The sequence below is a fragment of the Miscanthus floridulus genome, chromosome 18 (genome assembly GCF_019320115.1).
Source record: "Miscanthus floridulus cultivar M001 chromosome 18, ASM1932011v1, whole genome shotgun sequence".
In the NCBI taxonomy this organism is placed as follows: Eukaryota; Viridiplantae; Streptophyta; class Magnoliopsida; order Poales; family Poaceae; genus Miscanthus; species Miscanthus floridulus.
Window position 1 is genome coordinate 116,696,752 of NC_089597.1, and position 24,922 is coordinate 116,721,673.

At 42.6% G+C, this 24,922-nt stretch overlaps 1 long non-coding RNA gene and 2 pseudogenes across 3 annotated transcripts; all 3 read left to right on the forward strand.

The window, feature by feature from the left end:
* Positions 1-3,923: 3,923 nt before the first annotated feature.
* On the forward strand, positions 3,924-13,877 carry LOC136524446 (uncharacterized; annotated as a pseudogene).
* A 265-nt stretch (positions 13,878-14,142) lies between these two features.
* LOC136519482 (uncharacterized) lies at positions 14,143-16,413 on the forward strand. 3 transcript variants are annotated; one of them, XR_010774934.1, is made up of 4 exons: positions 14,143-14,387; positions 15,639-15,922; positions 16,065-16,175; positions 16,279-16,413. It is a non-coding gene; the product is annotated as an uncharacterized lncRNA (long non-coding RNA). The 3 variants fall into 3 exon arrangements; XR_010774935.1 differs by lacking the exon at positions 15,639-15,922 and having other exon boundaries at positions 14,217-14,387; XR_010774933.1 differs by lacking the exon at positions 14,143-14,387 and having other exon boundaries at positions 15,442-15,922.
* A 4,433-nt stretch (positions 16,414-20,846) lies between these two features.
* Positions 20,847-21,560, forward strand: LOC136524447 (uncharacterized; annotated as a pseudogene).
* The last annotated feature ends 3,362 nt before the right edge of the window (positions 21,561-24,922 follow it).

The window sequence follows — 24,922 nt, forward strand, 5'->3', positions numbered from 1 at the left end:
TCTTCGTGGGGAGGTTACTTTGTGGGTCAGACATATAGAAAACTTGTGCGACACGTGAAGCGAGCACCCAAGGGTCATCTTGGTAGCCTAGATTCTCGAGGTCTAGGACTCTCAATCCGATCTCGTTCAGTTGGCGTTGTTTGATCCAGCGGCATCGAAACAGGGCCACCGTTATATCCCTTCCATAGTCAAATTCCCATATCTCTTCAATGATGCCAAAGTATTGGATCTTTCGCCCTAATCCATCGAGAGCCTCTATTCGAACGCCGCTGTTTTGGTTCACATATTTACTATCCTTTTCGTGGGTATAGTACGTGTACCCATTGATGTCATAAGCATTCCAAGATGTCACTTGTCTCGATGGCCCCTCCGTCAACCTCCAAGTTAGTCGTTGCTTGTGCTGTTTCATGACCCAATCATCCGAACGGCCATTTCTCTCCGCCATAATGATAGCCAAGTGTTCATCAATATACGGTTGCATCAGTTGTGTACTTTGCAAGACACTGTAATGTGCCCGACTCACCTCTTTGTAATCATGGTCGATGAACACTTTTCTACCACTGGTGCCCTTCCCAGCCAGCCTACCCTTGTGACGAGAATCGGGTTTACCAATCCCTTTCTATACTTTTAGGTACTCTTGACAGCACAAGCACCGGGGACATTTATCCAATGACTTGAACGTTTCGCCACGAAAAAGTATACAGTGGTTGGGGCATACATGTATTTTTTCAACCCCCATTGTCAATGGACTTATGACCTTCTTCGCTTGGTACGTGTTGGCGGGAACTGAGTTTGGTTGTGGCAGCACCCATGACAGGAGATGCAATAGATCATTGAAACTACAGTCTGACCAGCCGTACTTAGCCTTTAGGATGAGCAGCTCAAGCACGAAACGTAGTAATGTCCAATGTGTTGGATAGCCCTTTTCAACACCATACACAGTCTCCTTCGATGCTTTTGTCACTCTTTCCAAATTTTCTAGACCTTTCGGGCTATTTAGTAAAATCTCTGGTCCAAGGGTTCGAATCATGTCATCTAAATCATCTTCAACTCCGACACGTGCTCCATCATCATTATTGGCACCACATTCATCGTTACCATCCCAACCACTAGCATCACCACCTTGTTCATTGCCAAACTCAAAATCCATTCGTGCATCAAGCTCTGCTGAATATTGGGACAGGGATTCTATGGTTTCGTCGTCGTATTCCTCCTCATCCTCATCGTTAACAATAACCGTTTCACCATGATGAATCCACACTGTGTAGTCCTCAACAAATCCTCGCATAATCAAATGTGATCTGATGATAGCCACATCTGTCCATGTCATACGGTTCTTGCAATCTTTACAGGGGCAAATAATTGTATCCTTATTCTCTTTCAATGTCGTTGCATGCTTCGTTGCGGCTTCAATGAGTTTATCCACCTCTTCACGGAAACCTGCCTTGAACCTTAACGAACCATACATCCAAGAGTTCCTGTACTCCATCTTTTACAACAATAACAAAACAAACATTAAAGGACTACTTATTCAGATATATATAAAAATGAATCAAAGTAATAATTATTTGAGAATAATTGTATATACCTCAGATATATATGAATATAAATATAATATAATTACATGAAGCATACAAACACACCATGGTAGAGAAAAATTAATTAATGACCCATTTATCCATAAATAATTAAAATACATATTTATTGATTACAATAAACAATTTCAAAGACAACAATTAGCAATAATTATACTTTACCCAATATCTTTCATACAAACCCTAGTCCAATTTTATCAAACATAAATTTACAAAAACGAAATTAATAAAAAAACCAAACCCTAGATCTAGATCACATGCACATGAAACATCCATAAAACTAACTAATGGTTCACTAAAATCAAGAAACATGGACCAAATAAGGGTATGATCTTGTTTCCCTCCCTAATTTATCCTAGTACATTTAAAAGTTGGGTCTCATTTGCTCATAAATAGCTCAAACACCATAGAAGAGAGAGAAAAACAAAACTCTAATTACTCACTAACCAACCATTAAAACTTCAAAAAAAAATTGGAATAGCATTTTCTTACCTTCTACAACCTCTACATCAAAGGATTTGAGACCAAAACCTTCCCCCTTTAGTAGAGCAATTTTTGGGAGGTGCCCAAGGCCTTCCCACCTTTTTTTTCACGGGTTGAAGTGAGTGACCCGAGGAGGAAGAAGGAGCTGCATCTGTTTTATATGGGGGGCATTTGTAGGGGCGGCTGGTGATTGAGCCGCCTCTACAAATCGGTGCTATAAATACGGGGCCATTTGTAGGGGCGGCTCAATCACCAGCCGCCCCTACAAATACCATTTCCAGGGGCGGCTGGTGATTGAGCCTCCCCTACAAATCAGACCCCATTTGTAAAGGCGGCTCGTAACACTAGCCGCCCCTGCTGTTCCGTTTGTAGGGGCGGTTGGTGATGGAGCCGCCCCGGCTGGTGTCTGGGCACCCTAGCACGCTACTGTAGGGGCGGCTCCATCACCAGCCGTCCCTACAAAAAAAAATCAATCTGTTTCTAAAAATCGTTTTCTACGTAGTGATTCATGAATCCAGGGGGTAGATCTATCTAGCACCGAGGAATAAAACACACTCTTACAATCTGTTTATGCCAGCACTAGCCTTTATTTGGAACTTGTCAACGAATCTTGTGGTATATATACGACATGGTGGTATATATATGTTAATTGCACTTTATTTGTTTTTCATCTTCGCGGGTTCGCCTTGCTGTCTCTTTTCTTCAAACGCGTACTAGAATCCATGAATCCAGGGGTAGATCTAGCACCGAGGAACGAAACGCTCTTACAAAATTTATTGTAGCTATGGAAGCTTAGAAGGATAGGCTAGAGATAGAAGATGAATGGAACTAGGAGCTCCTCTTCACCTTCGGATTTCTAGATCGGCGCCTGCTAGCATGGATGTGTCCTTTGTCAGCATCTATGCAGTTTGTAAGACTGCTGCTAGCCGCAGCGCTAGCCATTCCCTGGCTAAATTTTGATGTGCATCGATCGAGCAGCTGTATGGGTGATAGAGGTCGTATAGTTTGCATTGCCCTTTAAACTCCTTTTGCAACTATCTTTTCTAAGATGTTGAGATAATCATTTTATCTTTTCAATTTACTATGGGCGTCGGGATTTGAACAATGAACCTGCAGATTAAATTCGACTTTCGTTAGAAATAATCGATGTCTGGCAGTTTAGATTTGCCGAACCCGTATCGCCTATTGCTACCATATGTAGGCTTACTTAGTTTGAGCCAAAGGATGGCCATGCATCGGGTCGTTACGGGTGTACATGAAACCTGGAACATACGTTGATTTTTTATGAGGATCGAAACAGGTTCATCTGGAACTTTTTTTTAGCAGAAGTTCATCTGGAACTGCCCCACGTGCTGTCGAGCACAACAAACATCTAGAGCAGCCCGTTTTTAAGAGGCCCATCCTTTTTTTTTCTGAAAGGTTAAAAAGGCCCATCTTAAAAGCAAGACATCTCTGTGAGAGAGAAACCGGACGCCCATGTAATTGTTGAGGCCCATTAAGCTCAGGCCATTGTTAATGATAATATACCTCCAACCGCCTAAGAGAAAGCCAAAAATACCTAACCTTCCAGCCGAAGAAACAAGACACACGTTCAGTTCACACCGTGCCCCAGCCTCTAAAATGAGCGCAACAATAGCAATAGCCACCTCAGACTTCCAAAAGAAAAGAAACATAAACTACACCAAGGAGCGGTTTGGGAACCCTAAACCGCTAAACCCACCCCCCACACAAATCACAAATCCACGAGCGAGATCCATGGAGATGTACGAGATCCGCGGCGAGGAAGCCCCTGCCCCGGCCGCCGCCGTCGCGGACGGCTGAGGCGGCGGCAGTCTGTTGGGCGCCATGGAGCAGCGCATCGATCACGAGGACGGTCCACTCCAGCCCGCGGCCGCAGGTGCGGAAGGAGGAGGCGGCCTCTGTGGCCCACTGCAGCAGCTCATCGACTTCGAGGACCGCCGCCTGCAGGCCGCGAGCTTCTTCATTGTCTGGGTTTGCTGCGTGCTCATCAACGCCGTGGTCCTGAACCCCTCCGCTAACCTGGAGCACAAATTCGTGGGCTTCGTCGTCCTCATAATCCGGCGCCTGGCTCGCTCTCCTCACGCAAGCCGGGGCCGGTGCAGGGCGGGCTGCCGCGCGTGCGGAGAGATTCCTCAGGGGATTGTTCTTCTAGCAAGATCCGCTCATGCGCAGCAGCTGCATAGGGGATAGGGGTTCTGTGTGTTTCCTCTACATTTCTGATCTGATTTCTAGAGTTTGGGCGTTGGGCTCGTGTTTGATCATGTGCCATGCCAGTATGCCACTTAATGATCGACAAGCTTGTAATTATTTCTTGTTCACGTTGTAAATTGTAATACCAGCTCCCCTGTGAATAAAATGCTGCCCATGGACTTTCCCCTTTTGGTATCTATCTACATACCAGTGACCTCCATTTTAATACTCAACCAATAAGCTCATCGATGTTGATCAGTATACTGCAACTGCAACAGAGAGGAATGGGAATGAGTTATTAATTTGTAATTGTCACACATTGAACAATGTTGCAAATTTTATATAATAATCACCGCATTGGTCCAGATTTTTCTACGCGATTAAATTTTAGTCCTTCTGATCATTCCACTGCTGACTACAGTGAAGTGACTTTACATGTATCTGTTGCGCCCCTAAAACAAGCACTTTTTTGTGCAGATGACGGGGGGATCATATAGACAAGGTGCTGCATTCAAACTTACGAGATGCATGCATGGAGCAGCCATATACATGAATAATGATTATCTGTAAGTTGCAACTCCATTTTTTCCCTGATCGATCCTTTGATAAATAAACCAGCTTCCACAGTATTGCACAAGGACCTGATCCAAATGGATTTGCGCAACAGTTCTAGGTAATTGATGTGATTACATCAAGCTGAACTACTTATTCTTTCTCTTGCCATAGGTGGTTGCTAATAAATAAACATGTCTCAGTGGCAGAACCACCTAATCTAATGTCTCCCAGGAGTACTTGTCTTCCATTAGACAGTAAATACTCAAGAGAGGACACTAAACTACGCAGTTCTGTCGAGCACACCCCAAGGAAGAACTCAAAAATCTATATTTTTCCACCAGGATCATAAACGAGAGAATAAAGCTTACAACATTCTTAAGCCATTTCTTACATCACTTTATTACAGTAACAGAATATTACCTCAATTGTTTATAACAACGGAATATAACAATGTTATCAGAGTTTTCAGTGGAAATGTATATAACGACAAATTTAAGCGCTAACATGAGGAACATTTATATACATGGAATGATAACAGGCTGTAAGTCATTTCCTTTGCAAAAACATTTTGTGAAAATTTTGAATAAACACTACGTCAGCAACGTAAGGAAATCCTCGCTAAACCCACCAGGAGGTTTCCACACTCAAAAGTCGTCTACCATCCATCGGTCACCTGCAACAGGGGGAATAAAACCCTGAGTACTCGATTGTACTCAGCAAGAATTACCTGACAGGAGGAAAATCAAAGACTCCAAGGTTATGCAAGGCTTATTTGGCTTGTGGGTTATTGCATCTGCGGAAGCAGTACTAAACGTGCGTCCTTATATTAAATTTTATTAGCAGTCATCATTAGTTCATTAACTATCCATTCTACGTAAGCACCTATGCTAGTTTCAAGCAGGTGGTAAGCAATTAGAACCATTTTATCACATTTCAAGTTCCAGTTCTTACTACGGTGTTAGACCATAGCCAAGTCGGTACTGTTTTACAGAAACGGCGATTCGCGAATCAATGTATCCTAGTTGGGTACCCCGAAACACACGCCTCGCTTGTACCCCGGACACAAACAAGACCAACCCGTTCCATTCCTGTCAAGGGGTCCAGGTCCCATCCAAACTTGAACTCCAAGCCCCCAACACCTGAGACCCAGTCTCAGTATGGTGCTTAGACCTCCACCTTTCCCCGTCTCCAATCAATCGGACCGAAAAGAGCCGGAACCCACGACAAGAGCGCAACGAGCCTTCCCGCTTCCATAAGCAAGTATGTGCTCAGGATAATGAGTCTGTGACCTGACTACCATCCACAGCAATAGACGGTCCTCAATCGACATAGGCGAAACAAGTGCAATCCGAGCCTCGCTCAAATGCCTAACCAAGTCCAGATCCAAAGTACCATTCCGCCCGGTCTCTAATTATCCTCCATATATATTCCATGTGATAGTAATATAATAACAACAATAATATATTTCCTATCTCTCGAGAGTGACAGGTAATCACTTGACTTCTACCGGATCCTATAGCATAGCAATCTACACGATCCTGACATACTATTAGGACTCATAGGATAAGGATATATATATGCAAGTGGTTTTCATTCATCTCCTTAAAACTTAATGCACAAGCATAAAATAAAGTGCACAATAATAGAGGTTATGCGTCGGAGCTTGCCTGGGTAAGATATAACCAAAAGTTAGTATTCCATCGTAGTGACACGATCATCAAGGCACTATCTTTTCTGCTACTCCGATCATCTCCACGATCCATCGTTGTTCCTATTATGACATACGTGGATGCAACGTAGAGACACAATTAATCAACGGTAACCGCAACTTTTAAAAATATGATTACGCCTCTCAAGCTAACGAGCTAGCTCTAACGACTAACGAATTAGGCTACGTACCATGTTGTCAAGTAAGGCTTTGTCTCCAGAAAAATGTCTTAGTTCTAAAATGGCAAGGTGTTTGGACATTTTATTGATTAAATAAATATTTTTGAACGGGGACTCATTTAGCTACCCTAGCAAACTAATTATTATAGAGCTACAAAAATTACAGTGAGCACCTAATAATGTTAGGAATTTTCTGTGAAAGTTTCAGAGCCAATTTATCACAAAAAATTACTACAAATTTATATCTTACAATATTAAGCATCTCAAATTAATTAGATAACTCCTAAAAATATTATAAAACTATGTGAACAAAATATACTAGCAGATAGATCATGATTTTAGGAACCTAACACAATTAGTTTCACAATTTTTGGCCAACTACACAAATTTATATTGAATTTACAAGTTTGCTTAGAAACTAAATTAGGAATTGCTTAAGAAAAAGGGGAAAAACCGGCGGTAGCTAATTTGGCCCAGCAGCCCAGTGACCCAGCGCGGGGCGCGGCCCACGCGCGAGACGGCCCACGGTGGGGAGCCCGCGTGCGGGCACTTTAGCAAATGAGCCCTCGGACTTTTCCCGAACCACGACTAAGTCCTAATACTATTTCTTCCTTTCTCTGGCGAATTCACTTAACCCCTTGGATTTTTCTAAATTTCCCCAAGCGCACCCCCGGCCACCCCATGCACGGTGGCGCGGTGGCACTGGGCGTCCACGTCGGCCACCATGGGCCTCCGTGGACCCATTTAGCGGGTCGGTTGCCATCTACGGCTAAACACGCTAAGATGGGTGGCAGCTAGGGGCTTAGAGACACACTAGCGGGAGCTGCAGCGGCGAGCGGCTATCCGCGGCGGCGGCGTGTCAGTTTCGATGAGCTAGAGCCGCTAGAGGACTAACGCGTGAGCGAGTGAGCATGAGGATCTTACAACGAGCTTGCTCGTGGTGATGGTTTGGTTAGAGACGGTCCAAACAGGGCTGGCCACATGCGACCGAGGGGGGCGGCAGCGCTCTGCGATGGACAACGACGCGTCACCCTACCGACGACGAGCACCCTGGGCAAAATAGCGCGAGCACCGGATGGAGGAAGTCAAGGAGAACTCAGGGTTACGAGCAATTGAACTGTTACCGCTCCAACATGCCTTACCTCCCAACCTACCGATTCGGCGGCGCCCATGACCGACGATGAGCAAAAGGCCAAATTGTCGGTTGGTAGGGCATGACCGAGCTTGAGGGGAAGAGATGGCTAGCCTACTTCCTAAGCTACTCGCTAGAGCGAGGAATTATACGGCAAAGCCGCTGGCGCTAGGAGGAAAGGAGGAGCGGTGGCTCAGCACACCGTGCGGTCATCGAGACGGCAAGTTAAGATGGGTGGCTCCGCTTGATGGTGGCAGCTATACAAGCCTATGCGTATGGATGATGAGACCTCAAGGCTTGGCACGAAGCGCTCGGAATGGCATGGCCAGACCCGAGTAGGGCGCCCCAACGTCGACTAGCGAGGGCAAGTGAGGCAGGAAGGCATCCCATCGCTGTTGTGACCAGGGTCGTCGACCTAGACGCGGTGGGCAGCGGCACATGCTCAGAGACACGACGCGGTAGGTAAAATGAAGGGCGAGGCGAGCGCCATGTCTGCAAGGCGGCGATAGCCGCAGCTCCGTCTCGACCACGCATGCAGCTCGGTGGCTGGATGTTGGCGCGCACACCGCGGTAATGGAACCAGACCGCAGCCAGCCGGGTCGGCCAACGCAAGGCCAGGGTGCAGCGCGGCATCGGCCTGGCGCACGAGCTAGCCAACGACCGCAGCTTGGTCACGATGTGAGCCTGGCACCAACAACGTTGTGCCCGCGGTGACCGTGAACTCAGACCGAGCGACTGCTTTTGGTGACGTTAATGCATTTTAAAGCGAAGCGAAAACTACTAACGATCACAATTGAGGCCCAACTAATTCCCAATCCAAAAGTCAACATTACTAGCGACCTAGCAAACCCATCACCATGGCCAGAGAGCAACCAGAGAGGGGGATAGAAGGATGCCAACATGAGCTCGTCGCGCTGAACGCCAGTTCACGATCGAAACCCGAAACAAAACCGACAGTGCATTCTAGTGAAGTTAGGGCAATTTTTGCGACGCCACACCAACTCCAACTCATCCGTGAACTATACTATGCTAAAGTACTCACTTAGAAGCAACCAACAATACGAAAACATGAAGCTAGTGTTTAAGCATTTTAGTTAGAACTTAAACGCCAAAATGGCATTGTCTACTCCCTTTTTAGACTTAGAAAGGGCAAGAGTCCGGTTAGAACTAACAACCATTAACGCTTTCGTCACAATTTTTAATATGTCTAAACCTTATTAATTTCAACCAATAAGCATTTCACACAATAATCCATACTTCATACTAACCCATAGGAGCAAAATATTTAAGCACCATTTAACTATTTGCTCAATATAATTCACCAAAAATGACATTTTAAACATGAGTTCAAATTCTCGATGATTCAACGAAAAGTTCTAGTTTAAATGTCAGACTCGATGTTGAGCTCCCAAAAGCGCTAGTTAATAATATTCACTTCCCAAAAATTAAAGTTGCACTCTTATCTACACTATTTGCTCATCATTTTTACATAAACACTATACACACGTTATATGTTGTTTCTGTTTACAGAAATTGTTTTTTGTTTCATGTGTGCTTTAACTCGTTAAAATTTGAAAACTCGTTTGGCTAGATTTCTTAAGGCCTTAACCTAGGTGCTAAGTAAGTTCGTAACACCAGAGGTGTTACGGTCTCTGCATGCAAACTAAGGTTCCATATATACATGCCTGCTAGTAAAGCACCTTGCTATTAGTGTAACATGCATGCAACTAAGTGCTATGTGCTAATAAACATGTCTCAGCATGCAACTAAGGTTCCAACATGCAACTAAGTGCTAAAGTGAACTGTAATAAGTTGCCACCACATGCTGAACCTAGCTAGTCAATAGTAATACTATACATGTTACATTTTGACCATATTATTTGGCATCTCGTGGTGAAGTTGAATTTATTGGAGAATACCAAGTTTGAGAAGGACCTTTTAGGTTTAGTTTGTGCTAAACTCAGTACACTTATGTCAGTACTTGGCAGTTGAGCAGGATTGCAATGCGATCTGCTGCCAAAATATAATCTTGGAAGCATGCAAGTTATTAAAAATTATCATTATTTATTGGTACTCCCTCCGTCCACAGAAGGATATAATTCTCATTTTTCAAGGAGTCAAATGATTTAAAGTTTAACCAAAGTTATAACGATGGGGCAATTCTTTTATCGGATCTAAAGCAATTTGGTGTTTTCTCTTACCAAATGTTATGTTATTGCAACTCAATGAAGCATGCTACCTACACCCTCCAACTCTTAGTAATGAATTTCATTGGAAAAGAGCTTGACCTTGATATACATCATTTTTTTTGAACAAGTTGTATGCACTCTGTTACATTTTAATTAGACACAAATCAGACTGTGATGCCATATATATATTGGACATGTTTACCGGTATGTGATGCTAAAGAAGACATTGTGAGTAAAATTCTTGCATCGAAGACAAAATCTTGAAAAGGATGTACGTACTGTATATATATTTTAGCGACGACTGACAAATTAAATAATAAGGCCAACTAGCACCACTCAACTACCACCAGGCGCTATGTTGCAAGCTAGGTTCCGGTAGTTGAGTGGTGCAGATATTCTAACTGGTCACAGGTTGTGCCTATGCATGCAGTGGAGTGGGAGCAGATCGAGGTCCTTATATCCATGGCCAATGGCATTGCTTCGAGCCTCAGCCCCTAGGAGGTGTTATATACAGCGACGGAGCCAGCGCCCGTGCTACCGGGGCTTCCGCCCGGACTTACCGATCGAGGGAACGTGGAGCCCCTCCTCAGCCCCACCTTAATTTTTTTGCCTAATTATATGGATTAGGAAGGGCTAAAATCTTTTAGAAATGGAAAAAAATGGCTCTTTTAGTTATTGGGCCTTCATAGAGACAGAACATCACAACACAGGCCCAAATCTAATCGTGAAACAAACCCTATTGGGTACGGGGTACCATCGGCCGCTGCATCCCTTCCCTCCCATCCCGACTCCTCTTCGCTTGACATTCTAGCGGCGGCGGCGGCTTCCTCTTCCTTCGTCGCTGCATCTTCTGGTGGCTTCGCCCGGGGCGGGACGCAGGCGGCCACGGCGCTCGGCCCAGCGGCGCGGACGCACAGCGGCCAGGGCGCTCGCCGGCCTTGCCCCAGCGGCGCGGGCGCGCTGCTGCTGGACAACGGCGGGGAGCCGAGGAGGCCAGCCGTAGGCAAGGACACGACTACACAAGGTGGGCGGGCGGGCGCCGGCGGCCGCAGCGTGCAGTGCTGCGAAGCTCTGGAGTTTGGAGGCAGGCAGGCGAGCATCAGCCAAGCAACAGAGCAGGTAGGTGATTTTTTAAGGGTCATTTTTAACTGTAAAATTGAGTACGCAGTCCATGATGTGTGTTGAATGTTTGATTATGATAGATTTCAATTTTTTAGATTTTTAGTATGTCGAAAAGAACTTTGATGAACTACTATTCAAGTGCAAGTGGCAGTGACAGTGGCTCAACTCCACATACTAATGAGAGCACAAGTCAACCAAAGAAACTGAGGGAAGAGTTTAGTCATTCAAACCTAATTGCTGACCCTGCACAACGCAAACCAATTGATTCTTATGATCCAACAATTAGAGACCAATTAAAGAGAGCATATGCTTTGAGTGGTCCAACCCAACCTCATGAATTTAAATTTCCTTCTAAATGGATGGTTGATCAATGGAGAACGTTTCAAAAGTCTTGGTTTGATGAATTTGATTGGCTAGAGTATAGTGAGTCCAAGGATGCTGCTTTTTGCTTATATTGCTATCTTTTCTTTAATTCGGGAAAGCCTGAAAAATTTGGGACTTCTGTCTTTGCACATCAAGGTTATATAAATTGGAAGAATGCTAAGGATACTTTTCAGAAGCACAGTGCTTCCAAGAATCATACAGAGGCTATACTAAAGTGTGATGATTTTATGAACCAAAGGACTAGTGTGGGTCGAAGAATAGTTGAGGTAAGCATGGAGGAAGAAAAGCGATATGAGATTCGTCTAACATCATCTTTAGATGTTGCAAGATTTCTTATATATCAAGGGCAGCCTTTTCGTGGAGATGATGAGAGTTGTACTTCCCTCAACAAGGGTATGTTCAGAGAGATGGTTGATTGGTATAAAGATAAGGTAAATATAGTCAATGATGTATATGAAAAAGGTTCTAAAAATTGCCAGATGATATCTCCAGATATACAAAAGGATCTTGCAAAAGCTTGTGCAGAGGAAGTCACAGCTGTCAGTATGGATGAGATTCGAGGTAGAAAATTCTCAGTGCTTATTGATGAGTCCCGGGATGTATCAATAAAAGAGCAAATGGCAGTCATTCTAAGGTTAATACTCCACAATTGCAATTTTGGTCAGAGCTTATTTTGTGCATAGATTTTATTACAATTATTTCTACAATTATACTAACATATAAAAAAATGTATTGTGCAGGTTTGTGAATGATAAAGGGCAAGTGGTGGAGAGATTTCTTGGACTTCAGCATGTTCAGAGTTGTACAGCTATTGCATTGAAAGAAGCTTTGGTTGATATGCTTTCAAGTCACAATTTGTCTATCTCTATGCTTCGTGGGCAAGGGTATGATGGAGCTTCTAATATGAGAGGTGAATTTAATGGGGTGCAGAAATTGATTCGTGATGAAAATCCTTATGCTTTCTATGTGCATTGTTTTGCCCATCAATTACAATTAGTGGTTGTTGCTGTTTCCACTTCTAGTGCAGACATTGCAGATTTCTTTAACTATGTTCCTTTAATAGTCAGCAATGTGGGTGCATCTTGTATGAGAAAAGATGCCTTGCTTGCAAAGCATCAGGATGTGTTGCTAGAAAAGATTGAGAAGGGTGAGATTATGACTAGAAAAGGTTTAAATCAAGAAAGTAGCCTAGCTAGGCCAGGAGATACAAGATGGGGTTCACATCTTAAAACTTTGCTTCGCATTTTGGTGATGTGGGAGGCTATCATAGATGTGCTTGAGATAGTGAAAAAAGATTCTATTAAACCAAGAAATAATGGTCGAGCTTTAGGTTTAATTGAAAAAATGGAGAGCTTTGATTTTGTGTTCATCCTGCACTTGATGATACAATTGTTGAGCATGACAGATATTTTGTCACAAGCTTTGCAAAGGAAGGATCAAGACATAGTTGAAGCAATGCATTTGATCTCAGATGTGAAAGATAGCTTGCAGGATATGAGGGAAAATGGATGGGAGCCATTACTCAAAAGAGTGATAACATTCTGTGAGAAGAATGAGATTGAAGTGCCAGATATGGATAAGGAAATAAATGTTAGAGGGACACCTTGAAGAAGGAAGCAAAAGGTAACAAATATGCATTACTATCATGTTGAGCTTTTTCTGGTCGCCATTGATGCCCTCTTGACTGAGATGAATCATCAGTTCAGTGAAACTAGTTCAGAATTATTAGTATGCATGGCTGCTTTTAACCCAAGGGACTCCTTCTCTAATTTTGATGTGAAGAAACTTGTGAGGCTTGCTGAAATTTATGCCGATGATTTTGATATTGGTGAACTTGCTGTTTTGCCAAATCATCTTACACAATTTGTCAACCGTGCTAGAAGAACTCTAGACTTTCTTGGATGCACTGAGCTTGGAAAAGTTGTTGAAATTATGGTCAAGACTAAAATGCACACATCTTATAAATTGGTTTATCGTCTCATTGAGCTAATCTTGATACTACCAGTGGCAACAGCTTCAGTTGAGAGGATATTTTCAGCCTTGAACATTATAAAGACAGATTTGCGCAATAAAATGGGTGATGAATGGCTCAATGATTTGATGATATGTTATACTGAGAAGGAGATATTTAGAAAGATTGATAATGAAAAGATCAAAAAGCGGTTTCAAGAGATGAAAAAGCGACGTATATTATTGCCTAAAAAAGTAGTGGTACGCTCTATTCTCTTCTAAATTTATAATTTGGAGGTCTATATATCAATATATGTATGACTAATCGATTATGTCTATTTTGTGTAGGTTGCTACTTCGGAGGAATAATGTGGGGGGGGGGGGGGATTTATTAGTTTCACAATTGGTCCTTTCGGTATGAATGAACTTCATCTTTTTTTTTCATGCTGTATTTTGTGAATTTCGTCGTTGGTCGACGTTTTCAATATAATATTAATTCAAGCTATTATATATATGTCTATTGTGTGGGGCCATAGTAGAGATAAATCGCCGTAGACTTTTGTTCAACCCGACCTAAATTTTTTCCTGGCTTCGTCGCTGGTTATATATGCATGTACTCTCCTGCCATGTTGCCTCAAATTTATTTGTTAACCAAAATCAACTGAAGATGAAGTGCTCAAATTTATTTGTTAACCAAAATCAATTGAAGATGAAGTGTTTTCGGAAGTAAGTTCAAGATTGAAGAGGGGTCATGCATATGACCCCCTTTGACCTAGTAGCTTATTAAGCTCTTCCACTGGCTGATTAAGAGCCAACAGACAACCAAAGGATAGGAGCTAGCTCTCCTCCCACGACATGTTTGGTCACATGCACTCACAGGTATATATGTCCTCCTGTTCTCCACTTATTATCATATTTAAATACAATGTTCATATGCTTGAGCGTTTTCTTACCATTTCACTACGTAATTAGTATAATTTTTTCCTCTTCTTCTTGTTATTATTGGTATGTTAATTTGGTGAGCTATATATGCTCTCAGCTAGCGAAGTTCAAATATAATTTCAGATATGTAACACGATGCATGCATGCTTTTCTCTTAGGCCCTGTTTGAATCCTTGTAATTGAATTTATTTTAATAATCATAATTTAGACACAGATTAATTAAGCTTATATGGTTGTATATAGAATATATTTGTATATTGTTATGGGCCATACGAGAGAGATACTTATGTATTGCATTTCTACCGAATGGAGTGAGTTGAAGAGCGTGTTATAAGTTGTAAAGTAGAAACATCGTTTGGTGATCTATAGAATCAATTTCCATCACCCACCCTATGAATCTGAGATAGGCTAATATGTAAACTTTGGAAAATTGTGGAATGTCAAATTCAAAGCCAAATATCCTAGTCTATTAAGTAGATTCCAATTCCTCCAAAATAAAAAGATCTAAATGGCCCCTCAGAGAAAGATGGCAATGCTTATTATTTCGATTGGTTGGTCTGGTGCTGCTTTTCTGTTTATTCTTCTTGCTTTTTGGACTTTTGACTTTTCACTGCCCGCCCGCCTCTTGTCTTCTAGAACATATGTAAGCTCCGGGATGATAAGAACGAGATAGTTGGGAATTTGGGCGGTGTTTAGTTGGACGCGCAGGTAAACTTTGCATAGTGAAGATTTCCAACTGTAGCATTTCGTTTGTATTTATGAATTTATGTCCAAATATTGACTAATTAGGCTCAAAAGATTCGTTTCGTAAAATTAAAACAAACTGTGCAATTAGTTTTTGATTTCGTCTATATTTAATACTCCATACATGTACCGCAAGTTTGATGTGACGGAAAATCTTCTTTTTGTATAGTGTATTTTTCAGGAGTTTAGAGGAACTAAACGAGGCTTGGGATAAGGTCTGTCCGTCGATTGAAAAGTAAATAAAAGTTACGGTGTCAAGTACGTTAATTGTCAGCAGAGTACGTAAATTAAGCTGGTGATGCTGATGCCAAGTCAACACTTGACTCATATACCTCTCTGTCCGTTGTCCGCCGAAACGACGACAACGGTTCAAATATTTTTTTTTCTCTGCGCAATTTTTCCTCCATTTCTGAATTCTGACGTACGTACCCTCGACCTCGACAGACCACGAGACGACACACCTCCGCGTCGCCACCGCGTGCGGAAGGCATCACGCAGCCAGCGGCCAGCGCCAGCCTAGTTACACCTGCCCGCGCAAGCGCAGCAGACAGAAGCCGCGGCCGCCCCAGGTCCACTGCAAGGAGCTAGCCGCCATGTTCTCCTGACCCATCGCAAGCTACTACTATCTTCTAAGTTCTTACATCGTGCATGCTAACACAAATCCCCTCATCGTCTGCCATCAGCTCTCGTCCCGTAGTCCGTGCTAGCTATGCGATTCGATCGATCTGGTGAATTCTTGCCTTCAATTCTATTGCCCTCACGCTTTCCTCTTCCTGTCTCCTCTTCCTCCCCTTTCTCTTCCTCTGGACCCTAGATCAAGTACTAGATACCGATCTGCTTCCTAATTTGCGTCTGCTTATAATCAATCAGAGTGAGAGCACGAAAAACAAGCTAGGAGAGACCAGGCAAGAGAGGAATCACAGAAGGACACCTTCGCACGTGATTCAGAAGCGCGGATTCATCAGGAAGCTCATCGGCATGGTGACTACCGACCATCTTATAACTATATAGACACATGCCTTATGAGTTTTCCCCTTTTACAAGATTAATTTCTGTTCTATTTATTATTGTTCCACGCACGTAGGCGAAGGAGAGCATGAAAGACATGGAGAAGCAGGTGACTAAGAACAGCATGGATGCTCTTCCTCCAGTTCAGGTGATGGCCGGAGGCGAAGAACAAGATCCACTGATTTTAGTGGATCGGTGCATCAATCCGGTAAGTATTAATTGCACAACACTGTTACCTAAGAAAAAAAACACTCTCCTGTCTCCACCCCCTCTTCCTCCCTCTCTCTCCCATCTACGCTTTGATAGATCTTGTATCTGCAACAAGTATATTGTTGTAGGGGAAATGTATGGATGGATTTATATGCCAAAACCCATTGCATGTATCTTTTCTCCTAGGATTCCTCCCAGATCAAGTTCACTAATTAATTTCAACCGCGGTGTTGCCTGAATTTGATGATCTTTCATGTAAGCGTGTGTAATAGGAAAAATATTATTTTCTGGAATCAGAATAATTTCATTTCTGGGTTCTATTCTAAGTGATAACTGTATACTTTTATTTTCCCCAGATCACTCTTGTAAAACTGGATAAAATATGATCATCTTATTATGTCCATCTCATGACAAATAATTGCCCTATTAACTCTTTGCTATTCAACTATATCATCCTATGCTTCTTGTCATTGGCTATTCAATCTAGAAAATTTCACCATCAACACTACTACAAACATTTACCAATCCATCAAAATCATTTATAAAAAATAAAATTGTTTCATAAATGTTGTGCCTCAAACTGTTTAGAAACTCCAATCATGTTCATTGTACCTTTGCTTCAAACTGATGTCTTTAGAAGAAAGAGGCTTCAAATTAAAGCATTCGAGGGGCATTTAAAATGACAACGTAACCTAATAATCTATTTAATCAAAATAAATTGATGCACTGATTAGCTTATAAGACTAGCTAGTTTGGATGTGTCCTGTAAACACTTAGTTACTGAATCGTCTGCAAACATGCAATTCATGACTTGGACCATTTTTTGTTCACGTATGAGACTGAATCCTTTTTTCGGTCACTCAAGCGTATGTTCGCAGCGTTTATTAATTTGGCCATTCTTTTCTCTTCATGAATTCTCGCTGCCGGCAGTACTTTTAATGGTTAATATTAGTTACTTTTTCACACCATGCATTCTTGAATACTCATGTAGCATCCTTTGTTTTCTATATAAATCTCAGATCAATGTGATTAATTAACTATTGCTGATAGTGCTTATATTATGGTGTGGGAAAAAGTATATATATATATATATATATATATATATATATATATATATATATATATATATATATATATATATATATATATATATATATATATATATATATATATATATATATATGGAACAATCATGGGGAAACATTATTCTATATATTTTACATTGTTTTTTTAGAAAAAATAGAATTGTATTAGATAAATTTTCTAATTTAATTTCTTTGGATGCTAATCTGAAATGGAGGCATGTATAGTTGGAAACAATGGGTTGTTTAAGAATGCTTTGGTTCCATTTTATAAGGTAATTATTGGCTCTGTTTTTTAGATTCAACTTGATCATCTTAAACCATCTCTTGGCAACTCAAGCTTACTTTGCATCATCTACCAACATTAATTATATATTTGCTGTGTGTTTTAGATGTTCTTTTTTACGAAACTGGAGGGGTGCAAGTCCCTACTGAGAGATTAAATTAAACAAATAAGGAGTCACCAGTTACAAACAACAGTTCAAAGAGACAAAAAGAGAAGAGAAAAAAAGTAAATTCTAAAATGCAAATTACAACAATTATGGATCCATAGGTCACAGATTGTTGAGACACAGGCTTGACTTTGCACTAAATTTCAGCAAAGTGATTTCCAATCATCCTTCATGCGCTATTAACTTAGATTTATCAATCTGATCTCGTGAGAAAGCTTTTCTTTGAAGCTAAAACCATTGTCAAGAATGAATAATAAGTGCTCAGAACATTTGAAAGAATAGAAATAGAGGCATGAATGATAGCAGCTGTGGATAGCCGGGTGGTACCTATTGCATTGTGAATATGTATTCTCTGTACCCAAAAAAAACCCTACCGCATGCATGGATATACACCAAGACCTAGATTAAAGTGGCAAATCGAAGTACTAACTTGGAGCTTCCGGCAATATATATACTTCTGGTGTTTATGGCTAGGTTTTAGCCGTGCACAAATAACTCATCAGAACACCGTACCACTGTGATGTATAGTTAAATCTCATGATATCAATGCAACAATCATCAATGAAGTCATCACATGACTACATATATCGATGATGTTATTAACTCGTTATTCCATATCATTATCCCTCTATGTCTTTATGACCATGTTCAAATCATCATGCATGTAAAAGTGTAGCTTTGTTATCTATCTTTCAACAGGCACCTAAATTCACACATTGTTGTGGTGCCATGCTTTATTGTGAATGTTGCATCTGATATAACACAATGCATGCATCTGGGCATCTTAATTTATTAACTAGTTAGTCTTGTGATGGTAGTGTTTATCATGATGGCATGAGTGTCAAACACGTACACGTAGTAGTATGCACATACTGATCAAACAAACTTGAAATGTCCCATCTTATGCTTCCCTTCCTCTTCCTATATGTATATATGCCACCTTGATAGAGTGTCTAGTGAGTGTTGATTTTAACCTTAAGGACACGTGCATCCTTGACATGTTTGCTTTTCCACCGTTTGTGTATACGTAGGTTGAAGGCGGCGGCGGCGGCATTGTTGCTGCCAAGATGAACCTAAGCCTGAAGAACTGACGGGTCCCCTATTGGCTCATTGCAGGTTGCGTGATCGTCATGACCAACCACATCCACGCTGCCCCAAAGTTTATCCCTCCAGAGCTAGCTATGTTCGCATTATTCCTATGTGGCACTGGCCTCGTGTTCCTCGCCATGATGAAGATGATGTGAGAGCATGTCATAATTCCTAGTCGTCATTATCGTTGAATGTTGAACCCAACAATCCTAGCTAGTACGTCTCGTGTTCTCCATGCTACCTATATGGCTATATTGCCTTACAATTTCAGCTTATTTACATGCCTGCATGTGTGAGACAAAGTTTGTGTGATTGTAATAATTCCAGGACACATGCGAACGCGTATATATACTGGAAATTGTTAGACCTTCGTTCTGGCTCTTTTGGTCGTTGCTTTGCTCGTATGTTTCAGACAGATGGTTTATTTTGGTAACGCTTCTTAACTATTCTACTAATGTTTGGTATAAATCGCATTTGGATTTTCTCAACAGTAGTGTTGAAATGGTTTTATGTTGGATAGTTTGTAGGTTCACAAATATAACAACAAATAAACAGTATAGTTTTAGATATTACTACTTCATTATCACGCGTGCTTTGGGATTTATTCGAGCACTTGATGTCCTTTTCTAATATGTTGTTAACTGATCATACTTACTAGTATCATATATGGCCATTGATTTAATACCTAGTGACTAGTGAGTAGATGCTAGCTAAGAACTAAACCAAACTAATAAGTAGGCCCTAAGTTTAATATATGTCCTGCATGATACTTACTAGTATCATGCAAGCCATGCATGGCCTTACCGGTCGGGGTGCTGAATTGGTGCTGCCAAAACAATGGGAGCCAGGAGTCAGCTATCTTGTTACTCGGGAGGCCGGGACAAAGCCCATCGTGCACGAGAAAAGGGAGGACTTGGCTTCCAGAACCTGGCTGCTCAGTCTGCTCCTCAAGTTGCTACATCGAATTTACAGGCTATGGGTTTCTGCATTTAGATACCTTGGCACTCGATCCTATCGAGAAGGGAGATGTGTAGTTATTCTGAGATAGAGAGAGTAGTTGCTGCATATAGTTAAGGTACTATTATATATTCACAATAAGTTGTCATTACATGAAAACTGTTTGGAAACATATGTAAAATGTGTCTACGCTACAACAGAAAATGATTTACAGAGACCCCTCCCTTCGTTTACAGAGGCTACACTTATTTTTTACCGCCTCTATGAATCGCTAGCACTAGTGTAGGACTGAGCATCAGTTCCGGTTGGGAAATCATTTTACTTCCGGTTTCCCAACCACAGGATTGCGAATCCGGGACTAAAGGCCCCCCTTTAGTCCCGGTTCTAAGAACCGGGACTGAAAGTGGACATTTAGTCCCGGTTGCTTAAGGACTAAATGAAACTTGGGATTGGTTTTGTGGTCTGTTGTTTAAGGACTTGGGGTGTTGGTGATGGCTCTGATTGGGTGTTTATTTTAGATCAGCAAAAGGTATGTGTGCTGCCTTCATCATATTGAGCTTTACTGCATTACATGTGTTACAAAAAAGTATGTAACTCTAGGTTGGTTTATCGTAGGGAATTTTAAATGCAGTGCAAAACTGGGCTCCAAATGCAGAACACAGAAATTGTGCAAGGCATATATATGCTAATTGGAAGAAACATTTCACTAAAAAGGAGTGGCAGAAGAAGTTCTGGGCTTGTGCCAAGGCCCCTTGTCTGATGTTGTTCAACTTGGCTAGAGCAAGGTTAGCTAGGGCAACAGTTCAAGGAACTCAAGCTATTCTTAACACTCATCCACAACACTGGAGCAGGGCATGGTTCAGGTTAGGATCAAATTGTGATAGTGTGGATAACAATTTGTGAGAGTCATATAACAAGTGGATTGTCGAAGCTAGATATTTTCCAATAATCACTATGTTAGAAACAATAAGAAGGAAAGTGATGGTTAGGATCCATGACAATGTTACTAAATCACATAGGTGGTCTACCTTCATATGCCCTAACATTTTGAAGAAGTTGAATTCTTACATCACAATGTCAAGCCACTGTCATGCAATATGTAATGGGGCAGAAAAATTTGAAGTGGTGCACTGGGAGAATAGATTTACAGTTGACTTGGATAAAAAGAGTTCTCATGTAGATACTGGCAGCTATCAGGATTGCCATGCCCACATGCCATATCCTGCATATATTTTAAGACTAGCAGCTTAGAGGAGTACATTGTCAACTACTACTCAGTTGATGATTTTCGGAAGACATATGCCTACTGCCTTAACCTAGTTGAAGGCATGACCAATTGGCCTGTATCAGATAGACCCCCACTTAGAGCTCCAGGATATGTGAGGATGCCAGGTAGGCCCAAAACTGAGAGAAGGAGGGACCCAACTGAGCCACCCAAACATACAAAAATGTCAAAAGTTGGGACTCTTATCAGGTGCTCCAAATGCAAGGTTGCGGGGCATAACAAATCTTCCTGTGACAAAAAAAAACAGCTGCAAGTTCTTCCAATCCTGGGCATACAGGAATAGGTACTGCTGCTTCTTCCAATGATGGCTATGCACAGTCGACGGCTCCTATTCAGGGTGCTTCCAAAGCCATTGTGATGATGTCAAACACTGATGAAACCTGCTCCACCTCAAAAAAAAGGAAGAATCCTATAGTGACTACATGCCAAGGCTCCAAATCGAACGTAACAGATGTCTTCCTTTATATTGTTTCTAAATATCTTGCATACTATGTTGCCTAACACTCTTCCTGGTTTCTTGCATTCCAGAAGATGGTCACCAGTAAAGCAAGTGCAAAGGTAACAACTACAACCGGTGGTTCTGCTACTATGCAGCTTTCAGCAAATGCGCCAAGACCTCATGCAAGTGCAGGTGTTAGCATCAACATCACCTCTAGGACAGCATCTGCACAAGTATCTGTCACTGCTCCACGTTTGGGGAAGGCTAAAAAAAGTAACCCACGCCCAGGACCTATGCTCATGCTTCCACCATGGGAATCAGCAAATCTGTGATGCTCTAGTTCATGTGCAAGCAGACTTATGTATGGATGTGTGCTATTTGTACCTAAATTTATGTATGTGCAACCAGACATGCACGTGTTTGTGTAACCAGACTTGTGATATTTGTGCTTCAGACATTTGCAGACTTATGTATGGATGTGTGCTTCAGACATTTGGAGACATTTCTTGCTGCCATGTTTTACCGTCTTTTGGTTAAAGTTCTGTTTTTTGTTAATAACTATTTTACAATAAAAATTACCATATTTCAGTAAAACACAAACACCATATTCTCTTCACATATTATAATGTGCCAAACAATACATCAGTACTACACATTACATTAGAGATTAACATTACATTATGGGGTACCCAATCTAGACAGCATTTCTCTTCCTTCTACACTAACCTCATACCAACTACTACCATGACTAGTCCCAATAACACCAGAAACAACACAAGCCTCTGCATCTCCATCTTCACTTTAGCAAGGGAGGCAACACATTCTTCATCCTTGGCTAATAAGCGTGCATTCTCTGTTTTCGCTTGCTCAAGCTGCTTCCCGACAGCAGCAAGTAAGCGTGCATTCTCTGTTTTCTCTTGCTCAAGCTGGTTCCCGATAGCAGCAAGATCTTGCTATAAATTGCCCCTCTCCCTTTTTAGATTCCACACGGCATCACGCAAATCGACTAGAAGATCTCGTACAAATCATCATGCGGAGCTTCATACCACCCACGGAAGGAACATCCACCACTCTGTGTAGAAAATTTTCCCCAAATTACCATCCAAAACCAGAAATTGGCAACCAAAATCAAGGATTCAGAACACCATCAATTCAACATTCACTCACCCGAGCACGATAGCACTTGAAATACCTACAGCCTGGATTATCGTCGCTCCATGAGATCCAACGAGCAGCCTTCTGCCCGTAGTAGCACAGCACCGCTGGCTCGTAGGCGAGAGGACCGACCCGGTAGGGTATCGGCGACTGCCGTACGCCTCCATCGCCGGCCCAGGATGCGCGCGATGAGCTCGTACTGGCCGAGGCCGACATCAATGGCAATGGTGGAGCTTTGGTTACGGTTCAGTGGAGAATAACGGGGGAGAGAGGAAGCGGAGAGAGAGAGAGAGGAAAGGAGCGACGGGAATGGCCTAGGGTTTCGCTCGGCCGCTGGCCACATCCTTTGAAACGACGTCAACGTGGTTGCCGTGTCGGCGGTCCACCTAGGCACAAACAGCCTGTGAAACCAACCAAGGTGCAAAAATAACCGGTTTTCATAGATGGAGGAGGAAAGATTCCTGGTTTTATGGTTCAGGGAGGAAATTCAGACGACTGCAAGAGATGAGGGAGGAAAAATGGACTTTTGCCTTTAAAGGAACATAAGTCTCAGTTTCCGCGGCCCAATCAGTCCAGGCTAGGTGAGGCCCGGCCAGACCCTGTGTAACTTAAGGCCCATCCGAATTTGCCGAGCAGTCACAACACTAGACATTTTTTGGCGGTGGACTGCCCTTCCCCTCCATCATATTCCACAGCAACTTGTGTAGTCTGGATCGTCACTACGCGACATCGTTTTCTAGGACCCACATGATTGCTACTTTGCGCACAAAAAGACATCATACATGAGGTCACCGCGACCCACATGATTCCCATTAATTATAAAAGAAGCGCACACCCCTCTTCAGCCCCGCACACCCAGTCACCCACACCCACCACGTACACACCCCTCTTCAGCCCCAGGCTCCAGCACCGTCCGCAGGCCCGCACGAATGGCCAACCAAGGAGAGCTGCTGCCTAATCGCGCCGTCGTCGTCCAAGCACAGGCAGGCCACCGCGACCACCTCCTCGACGCCGCACGCGCGCTGATGCTGCTAGGAGCAGCCGCCGCCGTCTCAACCTCAACCGACGCTGACGCCGCGTGGGTCTTCCTCGCTCTCGTCACCTGGATGCTGGGCGTGTGCCTCCTTTCTTTGGTGCCAGTGGCAGGTCGGTTCCCACAAGCTGATCGTTTGGCCGGCGCTGCCATTGCCAACGCCGGCGCCGTCATCAGGCGCTTCTTTATCCCATGGAACTAGCTTTATTATGTTGCATGCGCGCAAGTGAAGAGGCGGTGGTGGTACGTACGTGTACGTTCTTTATTATGTTGGTCAATAAGGATGGGATGATCTAGATACCCATTATTTACTTTCGTCGTTTCCCTTTCGAAGCATGTATGTTTGTTCGGGTACTAGTATTTTTTTTTTTGAAACTTCGGGTATTAGTATTTGGTCAAACTTGTAGCGTGACTGCGTCTGCGTGAGTGATCAAATTGCTGTTCCCTGTGCGTGTTAATGTTAAATGGGCTGTACCATATAGTGTGTATATATATATATGTTGGGCCGGACGCTGGTGCTTTCTTCAGTCCAGCAGGTCCCATGATTTGAACATAGGCCTCAGTTTCGCCGGCCCGATCGATCAATCCAGACTGGGTGAGGTTCAGTCAGTCAGGCGTTAGCAGGAGAACAGGCCTGTGTGGAAATTAAAGTCCATCCTAGTTTGCGACCACGCCCCTCCCTATTTTTTTTTGGGGGAACACGCCCCTCCCTATTGGCTGGGCAGTCACTACACTATTTTTGGCGTGCGGTGTTGGACTGGCCTTCCCTCCATATATCTATGAAACTTCACTATTTTCCCATCCCTCCTGGATTCTTTTTTCACCCCCTGGAATGAAACTTCACTATTTTCACACGCTTTGCTACCTTTTATTTCATCTACCCTATTAATACACCATCTTTTTTTTCCTACGTCCACATAAGAAAACGACCTCCCACTGAAATGTCTCCTCTAAGTCCACCCAAAAAATATACCAAGGAAACAACACATTTCAAACGAACTATCCAGATACACTCTAA